Source organism: Myotis myotis, unplaced genomic scaffold (genome assembly GCF_014108235.1).
Source record: "Myotis myotis isolate mMyoMyo1 unplaced genomic scaffold, mMyoMyo1.p scaffold_m19_p_1, whole genome shotgun sequence".
Taxonomy (NCBI): Eukaryota; Metazoa; Chordata; class Mammalia; order Chiroptera; family Vespertilionidae; genus Myotis; species Myotis myotis.
In genome coordinates, this window is record NW_023416313.1 from 58577753 (window position 1) to 58592125 (window position 14373).

Consider the following 14373-nt stretch of genomic DNA (forward strand, 5'->3'; position numbering starts at 1 on the left):
TTACAGTTATGAAGTAGCAACGAAAATAATTTTATGGTTGGGTCACAACATGAGGAGCTGTATTTAAAGGGCCAGAAGGTTGAGAACCACCGGATAACCCCTTTCACTCACCCTATTAGAATTCGTGAAAAAGAACATATGTTACGATTTAGGAATTGTATATTTATCCAGGTCAATAAATCACTGCCCACAGAATGGGTAATAAACTAGAAAGAAAATTTTTGTCTCAAAATTGTAATTATGTGAGTATTCAATATGTCACTGCTGATTTTTTTTTTTTTTTTTAATCCTAGTGATTGGTTATTGAAAGAAAAGACCAAACTCTGGGCTTGTGTGCAGTAAGAGCTTAATATCTCTTGCATGTATTTTTTTCAATTCCGTTTTTGACAGTAATTTTATTGGGACTTTTTGCAATGCATTACAGTCTCTTCTTAGGAAGAGACTTTTGTCACGAGGGGAACTAATGGTTACCCTTTTATGTTTAAGAGGCAGGAAAACCGCAAGAAGTGGAAGCTCCCAACGAATTCATACTCCTTCCTCTTACTTCAGCAGCCCTACACTGTTAGAGGGAGGAAGGGGTTGTGACAGTCCTGCTAAGGCAGAACACTGTGGAGTTCTTGGAAGTTCTGAATCTCAACTGCAACTCTTTCTTATGCCCCCAAATCCAAGTTTACAAAGGTACATGCATATCAATAGAAAGTTTCCAGTTTCCAGAGCTTTTTTCTCCATCTATTATTTCATTTGCTGTTCAAAAAGCCTTCTAGGAAATACAGAAAAAAAAGTTTTTCTCCTTATTTTATAAATGAATAAATCAGTTAGATTGACTATTAAAGCTCCCACAGCAAGTAAAAATGTGAAGCTAGACACAGGGTCAGTATTTATTAAACTTTTTTTGCCCAATACCTATAGGAAGAAACCACATTTTGCATGGTGACCTAGTATATGTATGTGTTTGCTTTTGTATATGTTGACTTTAATATATACTGAGGCTCAGACTATTTTTTCTATTAAAAATTTGTATTAAGTAAAAACTGGGTAGTTTTCACTCACTAAGTTGACCAAGGAAAGAATCCAAGAAACATTCATCCCTGAATCCCAAGTGTGTATGTAACTTCACCTCCCTGAGCATGTGTCCTAATTTGTAAAACTGGGATGCTACTAGTACTTACTATACAGGACTCTTGTGAAGTTCAAAAACGTTAACATAAAGCACAGTACTTTATCTACTGTTCAACTCTATATAAATTATAATTAACACTAATATAATTATAATCTGAATGGTTTTGTGAGTGATGATTAGCTACTGATCTGATACAGTAGTAAGTACATGACTTTATTACAGTATATTCGTGGTTTTAAAAAATACCTGTTACCCTGGCTGGTGTTTCCCAGTGGTTAGAACATCTGCCCTCACACTGAAGGGTCTTGGGTTCAATTCCCCGTCAAGGGCACCTACTTGGGTTGCGGGTTTCATCCTCGCCCGGATTCGGGGGGGAGTGGGGGGTGGAGGGCAGTTCTGCAGGAGACAACAAATGTGTCTCTCTCAAATCAATGTTTCTCTCTCTCCCCCCCTTTCTTCCCTCCCTTCCACTTTCTAAAAATCAATGAAAATATTTCTTGGGTGAGGATTAAAAAGAAAGGAAAAGAAAAAAATTTAAAAATACCTTTCATTAGGAGAGTTTAACATGTTTTATATGTGCAACATCTTAATTTCATGCTGCCTTCCCACCTATTGAAGTGGCATTAAAAAGAATAAGGGGTTCCTCAACAATGTTTTGAGCACTCACTATGTATGGCCAGGCATTATGCTGAATGTTCACATAACCTACACGGGTCACTTTATCCTCTCGATAACCTTAAGCAGTAGGTTCAGTTAGGAACTCTGTTATACGAATGAAAAAATAAAGGATTAAGAGAAATCCAGCAAATCATCTGAGATCATAGTATAAATGATAGAGCTGAATTTAAGTCTAGGCCAATATGACTGTGCTAGATTGCCTTCTTTCTTAGGGCAAAAAAGAAAAATTAATCCAGTTCTAAATCACTGTGAAAATCCAAAAGGATCAAAACTCCCACTATTCATAACCCCAACAGCATTCATAACACCTCCTTCTCATGTGATTAGGTCACTTAACTGACTAATTAGCAGGCAACAGAGTACAGCTGTTAAAACAATGAGTTTTAATTCCTATCAAGGGTTTTATTAGTTATGAGAGGCCCACTACACGAAGATTTGTGCAAGAATGGGCCTTCCTTCCCCTGGCTGCCGGCACCGCCTTCGCTCTGGCCCGGAGCCGCCTTCCCGCCTTCCCACACTGCCCAGAGGCCCCGCCCCCGGCTGCTCGGCTCCTGTGTATGTAAATTAACCTGCCATCTTTGTTGGGTTAATTTGCATATTCCTGATTGGCTGGTGGGTGTCATGAAGGTACAGTCAATTTGCATCTTTCTCTTTTATTAGCGTGGATGTGATATCTGGTTAATTAATTACCCTCACCTGAGGTCTTAGTTATTTCATCTGTAAAATGGATATAATAATAACTGGGTGGGGGGGGATCGGGTAAGAGATCAACCAAAGGACTTGTATACATGCATATAAGCAAACCAATAGACACAGATACAGATACTAGGGGGGTGAGAGCATGTGCGGGGGAGATGGGGGTGGGTGGGGGGAAGTCATGGGGAAAAGGACATATATGTAATACTATATGTAATACTTTAAACAAAACAAAAATAAATAAAAATACTGCTAAAAAACAAAACAAATAACCCAACCAAACAAAAAGTAACAGCTTGGTTTAGTAAGTGAGACATTTAAACAGCACAGAGCATGGCATCTTACATACAGATGTACCTGATGAACGGTAGCTGTTACCATAGCTGAACTGGTCTTCTGTAAGGCTGTGGCTCAATAGAATCCTAGTGGATTGAGGACAAAAGGCCGCCCGACTTAGCATTGCCAAGCCATTCTTCTCCCCATTGCTCTAGAAAATGCTGAGGAAGCACATCCAGAAGTGATAGCTGAAGGAGGAACTTCAAAGAGCTCTCCTGTCATCTGGGATAGAAGCCTCCACACTTGGCTCTGTAGTCTGGATTTGAGAGCTGGAGGGACTTAGATGATAGCTTGTCCAGCCACATCTGGTTTTTCTTTTTTCCAAGTAATGAATCTATGAATTCAAAGTAATGAGTATATCTGGTTTAAACATGATTCAGCAGGGCAAATATTAAAAATGCACAGCCTGACTTTTGTCTGACTCCTCAGATCAACGACGTTTAGTCCATTTAGCTGTCTATTACAGAGGTGACTTAAAAGCCTCTAATAAAGGCTTTCAATGCCATGTCCTGATTAATCAATAGAAGACATTATCAATCAATTTTCTCCTGTAACAGCTGAGGTTGTAGCTTACTCTTCCCCTAATTCCCTCCTCCCTCTACATACAGGGTGTCTCAAAAAATGTATACAGGTTGTACACACTTTAACAGCTGATAGCTCAATTGATGTTTCCTTTCAGATTTAACCCATTGGAATTAATAATTATTTAAAGAGTGTATACATTTTTGGGGACACCCTATATATTCCCAATATAATTATGTCATTATCTTTGCTACTTTTATAAGGTTATATTTTAAACGTTTACACTTTTTTTTGGTCTTATTCCAGCAACTACCTGATGAAATTATTGGCTTCAATTTTATTTATTTATTTATTTATTTATTTATTCATTTAAAATGTATCTTTATTGATTTCAGAGAAGAAGGGAGAGGGAGATAGAAACATCAATGATGAGAATCATTGATTGGCTGCCTCCTGCACATCCCCTATGAGGGATGGAGCCCGCAACCCAGGCATGTGCCCTTGACTGGAATCGAACCCATGACTCTTCAGTCTGCAGGCTGACACTCTATCCACTGAGCCAAACTGGCTAGGGCAGCCTCGATTTTATAAGAGGCGGGTATGCCCTGTTCTTTTCCTCAGCTGCCCATTTCTACCTTCCAGCTCCCATTTTCTGCACATTTACTTTCACAGTGCCTGGACTGATAATATGTACTTCCCATTTTGTAACTGTAACATCTCCTGTGCTTGGTCTATTGGTTGACTCTGAAAGCTGAGTCAACAAATAGCGTTCATATTCTTAGGACTAACGACAGTAGCCTTCCTCAGCGTGATGCTGCTCATTGGGCTGGACCAGAGGAAATCACTGCCATCTCGAAACTGTTCATCACTGGCCTTTGTGAAGCTACGGCAGCATCGTGTCAGAGCAAACGCTCTGCAGTTAGGGTGGAGTTCTAGCTCTGTTACACTCTAGATGTGTGAGTTTGGACAGGTCATTTATATTCCTTGTGCCTCAGTTTCCTTATCTATAAAATATCAGTAAGTACCCTGTAGGATTGTCAAGAGCATTAAAAGAGTTAGTCTTTATCAAGTATTTAAAAAAAATGCTGGTCCATTGAAAGTATATGAATTTCCAAAAAAAATCAAAGACTGGCTTGGCTGGTGTGTTTCCGTTGTTGAGTGTCGACCTATGAACCAGGAGGTCATGGTTTGATTCCCAGTCAAGGCACGTGCCCCGGGTTGCAGGCTCAATCCCTAGTGTGGGGGGTGCAGGAGGCAGCTGATCAATGATTCTCTCTCATCATTGATGTTTCTATCTATCTCTCCCTCTCTCTTCCTCTCTGAAATCAATAAAAATATATTTTAAAAAAATCAAAGACTGGCTTTCTCATCTAAGAGGCAAATCTGGAGGTAACTAATGCTGCAAAAAGTTGTTCCAACAAAGTTATTCTGTGCCATGACCTCTTGCTTTTCTTGGAAGATTTTTCAGCTGTTATAAGATTGTTATTTAAGGGGCCTAAACTCAGACGTTCCCACTTTCTCTACTTAGAATTGAACAAAGATACAATTAGCTCTCCACTGTTATTTTCTCTCATAATCTGCTTTATCCCACATTTTCTCATTTTGCAGGCTATGGGAAATGAAGCAAAGGTCCTTATTACAAACTGCACTGCAACATAAAATGCACAAACTGTCATTTTTGAAAGTAGGTGAAGATCCATTTAGAAATCTCAGGTCATAGGTTCATTTCTTAATTCAGTAATTCATTTATTGAAAAACAAAGAATTTTACATAATTTCTTGGGTAAATTTTTGAATTGTTTTTTGATTTAAACATAAACATTAAAACTTATCCATAAAAATGGCCCTTTTCTAAAACAAATGAATCAAAAAAAATGCCATTATTATACTGCAGAAAGGCGGAAAGGAATTCTTTTTCTTTTCTGAATTCTTCCTTTTCTTTATTCCCTTAAGAAACTATTTTATAAAAAAAAAAAAAGAAAGAAAGAAAAAAAGAAACTATTTTATTACTAAAATACTATTGAGGGATGACTATCAATTCTACTTAATTCAGTTCAACAAATGTTACTACACATTCTGTGTGCAAGGCACCATGAGGGATGTGAAGCATACATAGTTTTCTGCCACTTACCAACATTGTGAGGCGATTTCATCACTGTGCGAACTTCATGGAATGCACTTACCCAAACTACTGTACTCCTACGCTACATCTTATAGCCTATTACTCCTGGGCTACAAACCTGTACAGTATGTGATTGTACAACACAACGTGAGATGAAATCAAGTACGACAGAAAATGATGCAATCACGAGACTGTAAACATGAGACTGCTGCCAGAGCAACACAGCACACTGTTACAGCAAACATTGAATAAGTAGAAAGAATACACATTGAATTAGTGCAAAGAATACACACCAAAAATAACAATAGAAAGTATAGAACAGTACGTATATAAATCAGTAATATGGCCATTTATTATCATTATCAAGTATTATGCACTGTATGTGATTGTATGTGCTATACTTTTATACGACTGGCAACACAGTAGTTGTGTTTATACCAGCATCACCACAAACACGAGAGTACTGCGTTGGTCCTACAACATTTAAGACAGCTGTGAGGATATTTTCTGTTATGTGTATTTTACCACAATAAAACAACAAAAAGAAACAACTACAATGTCACTAGAGGATAGGCATTCAGCTCCATTAGAATCTCATTAGAGGCCAGCATTTTATATTCAGTCCGTCATAGACCAGATTTTTATGCCCTGCACGACTATAGAGAAAAAGACCTCTATCTCCTTAAGATTCTGTAGTCTAAGAGAGCACAGACCAATACATTACCCCGGGGAAACAAACACATATTTGAATAGAAACTGAAAGAAAAAAGTGCTATGGGCACATAAGGGACTTAGGAATGGTTTACTGGAAGATTGGATTTGAGTTGTGTGTAGAGGGTGTGTAGGATTCTAATAGGCAGGGTAGGGCATTGGGAGGGGCATTTCAATTCTCTCCTAAATCCAACTAGGGAAAAAAATTGTGTTGTTCCATGTAAGAAATCTTTATTTTCAACTATTGCATTCTATTTTAAGATCATTAAACTCTTTTAAAACCATTCAATATCAAGTTGACTTGCTTCATCAACAACTAAGCAGACTGAAGGAACTCCCACCCAATTGGGAAAGAAAGTGTATTGATATTCCAATCTGGAGTTTTTAAAAATTGTGCTTCATTACCGATTAATGGGTCAAGGAATTGATTTTGTTGTGAAATCAATTTAGAGGGTCATACCAGTATTAAAAAATACATAATATAAAGAAAATACCATATGGTATAGTTCTGGGTAAGTATTCTGGTGAAACTTTTATATCAGTTTCATAGAGGTAGATGGGGTGGAGGAATGTGTGTCTCTGTGCATGTTTGTGTGTATGTGCACCTGGTTATACTAGTTACTTGAGAGCCAACAGAGCAAAGTGCTAAGAGACTGGAGCCAGATTACCTGATGTTGAACCCTTGCTCGCCAAATACTGCCTGTGACTTTGTGCAAGTTACATAATTATTTCATTTTAGTTTTCTTGTCTGTAAGAGGGAAGCTGATTTATTGTCTAATTGTGATTATTGTGAAGATTAAGTGAATATTGTGAAGAAATATTGTGAAGAAATCTTACCTAATAATAGACAAACATGTAAATTGACTGTACCTTTGCTACACTAACCAGCCAATCAGGAGAGTATGCAAATTAAACTAACAAAGATGGCGATTAATTTGCATATGTAGGCTCCAAATGGTGGAGCGAAGCCTGGCAGCCTGGGGGCTGGAGGCCAGCGGAGCAGCGAGGCCTCATGGCCCCGGGGCCGGCTCCAGCCGGAGCCCGGTCAGAGCGAAGGCCTGGGCCCTGGGTGCTGGAGGAAAACCGGTGCCAGCAGCCAGGGGAAAGGAAGGCCTATTGCACGAATCTCTTCGTGCAATAGGCCTCTCATAATATTTATAAAATGCTCTTAATAGAACTTGATACAGGGTAAACTGTGCATGTGTGACCAAGAGTCTCAGGCAAACATTTTGAAAGCCACTATTTTAATTAACTTTAAATTAACCGAAATCCTTTTTTTGTTTGTTTCAGAAGCATTTAAAGGAAACTAAGTTTCATTTATTGCATTGCCCATGAATCTATTAACACTATTAGCCAAACTTTATTTACCCAGATGTTTTATTTTTTAACATTTTCTTGTAATATATTTTTCCTTTTTTTAATTTCAAGAAAAACGATTTTAAATATAATAAAATGTTACATGCAATAAACATTAGTATTTCAAGAAAAACTATCTTAAATATAATAATGTTACATGTAATAAACATTAATATCTCAAGAAAAATGATTTTAAATATAATTTTACCTGGATGTTTTAGTTATTTCCCTTTCGATATTGTGCTCGGCTATTTCAAATCAGTGCAACTACTATTTTTGAGGATCTTCTCTGTGCCAGGCACATACTTCTCTTTCTGAAGACTCCTTCTCTATTTCTAACTCCTTCACGAAATTCTCTTTTACTTTTATTTCAACTCAGTTCAGCAAGCAAGGGAGAGCTCTTGCAGCAGGTGGTATTAGGTGTGCAAGGGCAAGATGAGTGTGACATGGCATGCTCTGGGAACCATGTAAGATTCCAAGGGGGAGAAATGGGAGAATAGACAGAGGAGATGGGTTGAGGCCAAGTCTTGGAGGGCTTTCTATGTTAAAGACTAGAATAGGATACTATCCATTTGGATATCAGGAATATTGATACATTTTAAGCAGTAGGGTAATCCTTCATTCATGTAACATATTACTACACACTGCCCTTTGCCATGACTGAGATAGGTTCTGGGCTTAGGAGGGCGGAGCGACACTGTAGCAGAGGTTAAGAGCACTGATTTTGGAGCCACATTCCTAGGGTTGGAATTCTGGCTCTATTGTGACTAGCTTCATGACTTGGACAAGTTAGCTAATCCCTCTGTACCTCATTTTCCTCACCTACACAATACAGATAAGAATAAAATCAAACTTTTAGGTTTGCTGTGAGGATAAATTTATTAATATACAGAAAACACTTAGACACTATCTGTCCTTTCGAATCTCTTATCCTAGTGGACAATGTAGAAAATGAAGTAATAATTCATATGAAAATATAATTACAAATTTGCTATTATAAAAATTATATGAAAGAATCAAGAGAGTAACAGGGAAGGTTGGAGGGATGCCTTCTTTATTTAGGGTGGCCAGAGGACGTGATATTGAATCTGAAGAATCAGTCAAACACTCTTTTCTCTAGACCAGTGGTTCTCAACCTGTGGGTCGCGACCCCCTTGGTGGACGAATGACCCTTTTACAGGGGCTGCCTAAGACCATCCTGCATATCAGATACTTACATTACAATTCATAACAGTAGCAACATTACAGTTATGAAGTAGCAACGAAAATAATTTTATGGTTGGGTCACAACATGAGGAACTGTATTTAAAGGGCCAGAAGGTTGAGAACCACTGCTCTAGACATTTAGCTCAAGCCCATAACTTCAGTTTCCACCTCTCTGTGATTGTGTCTTAGTCTGTTCAGGTTGTTGTAACCGAATACTGGGAGGCTTATAAACAACAGAAATGTATTTCTCACAGTTCTGGAGGCTGGTACGTCTAAGATCAAGGTGCCAGCAGATTTTGCACCTGGTGAGAACCTGCGTCCTGGTTCAGAGATGGCTGTCTTCTCTCTGTGTCCTCACAGGTCAGGGCGGCTGAGGGAGCTGTTTTGTAAGGTCACTAATCCCATTCAGGAGGACTCTGCTCTCATGATCTAATCACCTTTCAGGGCTCCAACTCCAAATACCATCACACTGGAGATGGAGTTTCAACCTATGAATGTGGGAACACACAAATATTTGATCTGTAGCACAGTGACTCAGAGATGTACTGCTCTGGACTTGACCTTTCTCCTGAACTTTATACCTTTCATCCAACTTCCTGTTGCGAATTAATACCTTAAGCTCTCTCACAACCGCAAGCTCTAACTAAACTCTATCTTCTTAAAGACTAAGGAAAATGCCATTCCAACAACTTATTTTCCACTCATATTTTTGCCCAAACTCTAAAATGTGTAATAACGAAAGTTAGCCAAAATAACATATGAGCTATGAAAAAATATGGAAAGGCAAAGTCATCTAGTTAAAAAACTACTACTTTATCAAAAGGTTAATTTCATTATGTAACTATATAAAAAGCTTACTTTTGTTCCTGGGTTTAGGGGGCCTCAAGGATGAGAGAGTAGAGAAGCGGAGGCAGCTTGATGTAATGTACTGTCTTTAAAATATTTCATTTCAGGATCCATGGAAGTAAATATGTTTTACACTGCAAGTCACACATTTGTGCAAGTGCAAAGGCCCTGAAGCAGGATGTGCCTGGCATGTTTGAGGGAAACACATATGGCATTTGAAGTCAAACTGGCCTGGGCTTTCTGACCCTGCACCTACCAGTCAAGGCCTAGGACAAAGAACTAAATATTCGTTTTGAGGTGTTTTGTTTGGTTTTATATTTTTAGCTTGGAGACAATTAGATTTAAAAAATAGTTTTTAAACTTTATGCTTCAATTAATTAATGTTAAACTATGTCTTTGGGAGTTTAACTATATATATAAAAGGCTAAGTGACTAGCTGACTGGCCACTGGCTGACTGGAAGGTAGGTATGACACTCACTGACTACCAGGGGACAGACACTCAACACAGGAGCTGCCGAGTGACAGTAACTTTGCAGAGTGCCCTCTTGCACTCCGGGACCCTTCGGGGGGGTGTCGGAGAGCCGGTTTGGGCCAATCCCTCCAGGGCAGGCTGAGGGACCCCACCTGCCAGAGGGGCCCTGCTCACCCCGAAGAAGCCAGGGAGGGACCATGGGAGGTTGGCTCAAGGGGGTGTCTGGCTCGTCTCACCCAGTCCTGCCCCACTGGCCACCTTCTAATTTATTTCCTTTAAATGTGCATGAATCTGTGCACCGGGCCTCTAGTATTAAATATAATTAACCATGTTGATGTTTAATATGCTTCAAACCCACTCTCCCCCCACACCCAGATATCACACATTATCCTGGAGATCCTGGTTATCCAGGCCTCTGTTTTTCCCTCTGGTCCATATTTTAACCCTCAGTTGAGCGTCAGTTACTTAAGGCCCAGTGAGTCCCAGTAGGTTCATCATTTGTGATAGGAATACCATAACTCTAGTGTGTACAGTGCACCTCCTCCCTGGGAAACTGTTTGAAAGAGGTGTTTACTTTGTGGCAGGTTTGTTTAAAACTCATCTCCTTATTCTCCAATCACACCCAATGCTGAGGGTAGTGCAGGTGCATATCTTTCATTCAGTCTTCAGCGTTTTCGTTGTGATTTTTTGTTAGTGTAAGTGATTAAGGAATTATATTTAAGTGATTTTCTTAATAGTAGGGCAGCAAATAACATTTGAATAGTATCTGGGAAGATAACCAAAATTTTATTCTTTTCAAAAAATAGTACATTTTTATTAACCTGGAAGAGTAAATCTAATTCAGTGCCTTATAGTATAAAGGTGATGCGACTATGTTGATTGAATCAAGGAAAGGAGAGTCAAATATGTACAAAAGGTAATAATTTTTAAAAAAATATATTTTATTGATTTTTTACAGGAAGGAAGGGAAAGGGATAGAGAGTTGGAAACATCGATGAGAAACATCAATCAGCTGCCTCCTGCACACCCCCTACTGGGGATGTGCCCACAACCAAGGTACATGCCCTTGACCAGAATTGGATCTAGGACCCTTCAAAGTCTGCAGGCCGACGCTCTATCCACTGAGCCAAACCGGTTAGGGCAGTAATAATTTTTAAGAATAATTTCCACAACTTTAAGCAATAAAACAAAACAAAAAAAGAAAACACAAAATAAAGAAAAAGAAAAAAAGAATAATTTCCACAGTAGTGGAAAGTTTTAGCAAACAGTGATCTATAAATCTGATGGCCAGTAAGAAAACACCCTATAAGGAAATTGCCTAAGTTTGTGCTCTGAGGAAAGTATGTCAACAAATTCATCAATGGGATGATAAAGTTGTCAAACCAGATATATGTTAAAGCAGTTGGTCTGGATATATAGACTTCTTTTTTGCCTCATAAATGAGACCTGAATTTGAATCTGGATTTCTTATCTAAGAACTTATATACACTATGCAAACTGTACAATTTTTAATCCAGGATTTTTTAACAAAAATAAGTTTTATTGATTTTGGAGAGGGAGAGGAAAGAGAGAGAAATACCAAATGCCAGAGAATCATTGATTGGCTGCCTCCTGCACACCCCCCACCCCCTCCCTGAGGATTGAGCCTGCAATCCGAGGCATGTGCCTTGACCTGGAATGGAATTGTGTCCTCCTGGTTCATGGATCAACGCTCAGCCTCGGGGCCAAGCTGGCCAGGCTAATCCAGGATTTGATAAAGGTTGGCGTTTACACCCTGCCCCAGAATTTAATGCTGATTTTAATCCAATTTGCCTACAGTTTTCTGTAACTCAGTGACTCAGCATATACCTTGTACTGAGAGAAAGAGGTTCAGAATCTTTCCTATAGTCACCTCCTTTGTTTTGTTCTAACTTGTTTTCCTCCTCAGGCTACTGTGAATATTCATCAAACCTTGATTCATTTAACAGGAAAATATCCCTCTATAGAAAGAGGAGGAAGTAAATAAAAGAGCATACAGGGTTATTTGTCCTTGGTTGTAGCCCTGAGAATTACAGTGAATTTGCTTAATTCAATTCCTCTTTCCCACTGTTGAGCAGTCTACTTCAGTGTAAGCAAAAGCACTCAACACTATTCTATTTTGTCGCCTTTATTCTCCGAAGCCTTCCAAGCCGAGAAGGGGTACACCTTGGATTTTTCCTGGAGCTGCCAGGGCCCTTTGTTTTATGATCTCTCCTGTGTGAATGTTAAGAATCTATGTAATGTGCCTTAACGACTATCTGCCAGTGCTCACCTTTAAGAGTTCACTGCTCTTTAAAAAACCTTGACTCAACATCCTCTGAGAACTACCAAATCTACTGCTATTGTGCAACCGTTAAAAACAGTTGGAGACCAATGTGCAGAGAAGAGAGTAGACTAAGGCCAACAAATGATAGTTTGGTCTTTTTTTTAAAATTTTTTTTAATTAAATCTTTATTGTTCAGATTATTACATTTGTTCCTCTTTTTTCCCCCCCATAACTCCCCTCCTCCCAGTTCCCACCCCACCCTCCGCCCTCACTCCCCACCCACTGTCCTCATCCATAGGTGCACGATTTTTGTCCAGTCTCTTCCCGCATCTCCCACACCCCTTTCCCCCCCAAGAATAGTCAGTCCATTCCCTTTCTATGTCCCTGACTCTATTATAATCACCAGTTCATTCTGTTCATCAGATTATTTATTCACTTGATTCTTAGATTCACTTGTTGATAGATGCATATTTGTTGTTCATAATTTGTATCTTTACCTTTTTCTTCCTCTTCCTCTTCTTAAAGGATACCTTTCAGCATTTCATATAATCCTGGTTTGGTGGTGATGAACTCCTTTAGCTTTTCCTTATCTGTGAAGCTCTTTATTTGACCTTCAATTCTGAATGATAGCTTTGCTGGATAAAGTAATCTTGGTTGTAGGTTCTTGGTATTCATCACTTTGAATATTTCTTGCCACTCCCTTCTGGCCTGCAAAGTTTCTGTTGAGAAATCAGCTGACAGTCGTATGGGTATTCCCTTGTAGGTAACTGAGTTTCTTTCTCTTGCTGTTTTTAAGATTCTCTCTTTATCTTTTGCTCTTGGCATTTTAATGATGATGTGTCTTGGTGTGGTCCTCTTTGGATTCCTTTTGTTTGGGGTTCTCCATGCTTCTTGGACCTGTAAGTCCATTTCTTTCACCAGGTGGGGGAAGTTTTCTGTCATTATTTCTTCAAATAGGTTTTCAATATCTTGCTCTCTCTCATCTTCTGGCACCCCTATAATTCTGATGTTGGTACGCTTGAAGCTGTCCCAGAGGCTCCTTACACTATCCTCGCATTTTTGGATTCTTTTTTCCTTTTGCTTTTCTGGTTGGGTGTTTTTTGCTTCCTCGCATTTCAAATCATTGACTTGATTCTTGTGCTCCTCTGGTCTGCTGTCGGGAGTCTGTATAATATTCGTTATTTCAGTCCGTGTATGCTTAATTTCTAGTTGGTTCCCCATCATAACATCGAGGGTCTCATTAGTTTTCTTGTAGATCTCATTAAGTTTATCGGCGGCTTCTAAACAGTTCTTGAGAGACCTTAAAAGTGTGGTTCTGAACTCTATATCTTCCATTGACAATTTTGTCCTGTTTCTTTGTCTCCGCATTTTGTTATGCTTCCTTGGTGCACCCCCTAGTGGTCTTTGTGTGCAGTCTTATAGTTAAACCTTGATTGTTGTAGCTAATACCAGGGAGGGTTTGACCTCCAGGCCAAGTGGCTATGAGAATCAGCTGTGTCTGCAGTGAGAGAACTTCTGTCCTCTAGGGAGGTGCTAATCTAGCCTTTGCCTGAGGCTATCCGGCAAATGCCTCTGTGCAAGGCTTGGGCGGGGCGGGTCGCACAGGATCAACAGGGTGGGCCGGAGAGAGCAGTTATGGCGGCTCTCAGTCCTGTCCCCAGGGGCTCTGCCTCTCTGAGTCCCAGCACCCGCTGCAAACCTCGGAGAGAAAGCTGCACTCGCTCTGACCGAAGCCAGACAGTCCCGCTTCTCCCGTTTGAGTCTGGGTCCCTAAAGACTCGCCTGTATCTGGAGCTCAGAGTCTGCGACTCCCTCCCGATTGAAAACGCCAACCGCGCCCTCCGCCGCCAGCCCGCTCCGCGCACTCCGCACCTCAGAATTTGACTTCAGCACTGCGCCTCCTCTGAGTGTCCGTATGCGTTTCTCTTTCCTCCTAGTTGTAGGACTTCCACTCAGCCAGCGTTCCTGTGGCTCTGGGTGATGTCCGTTCTGTTTTTTAGTTTCACTTTTGAAGTAGTTGTTCA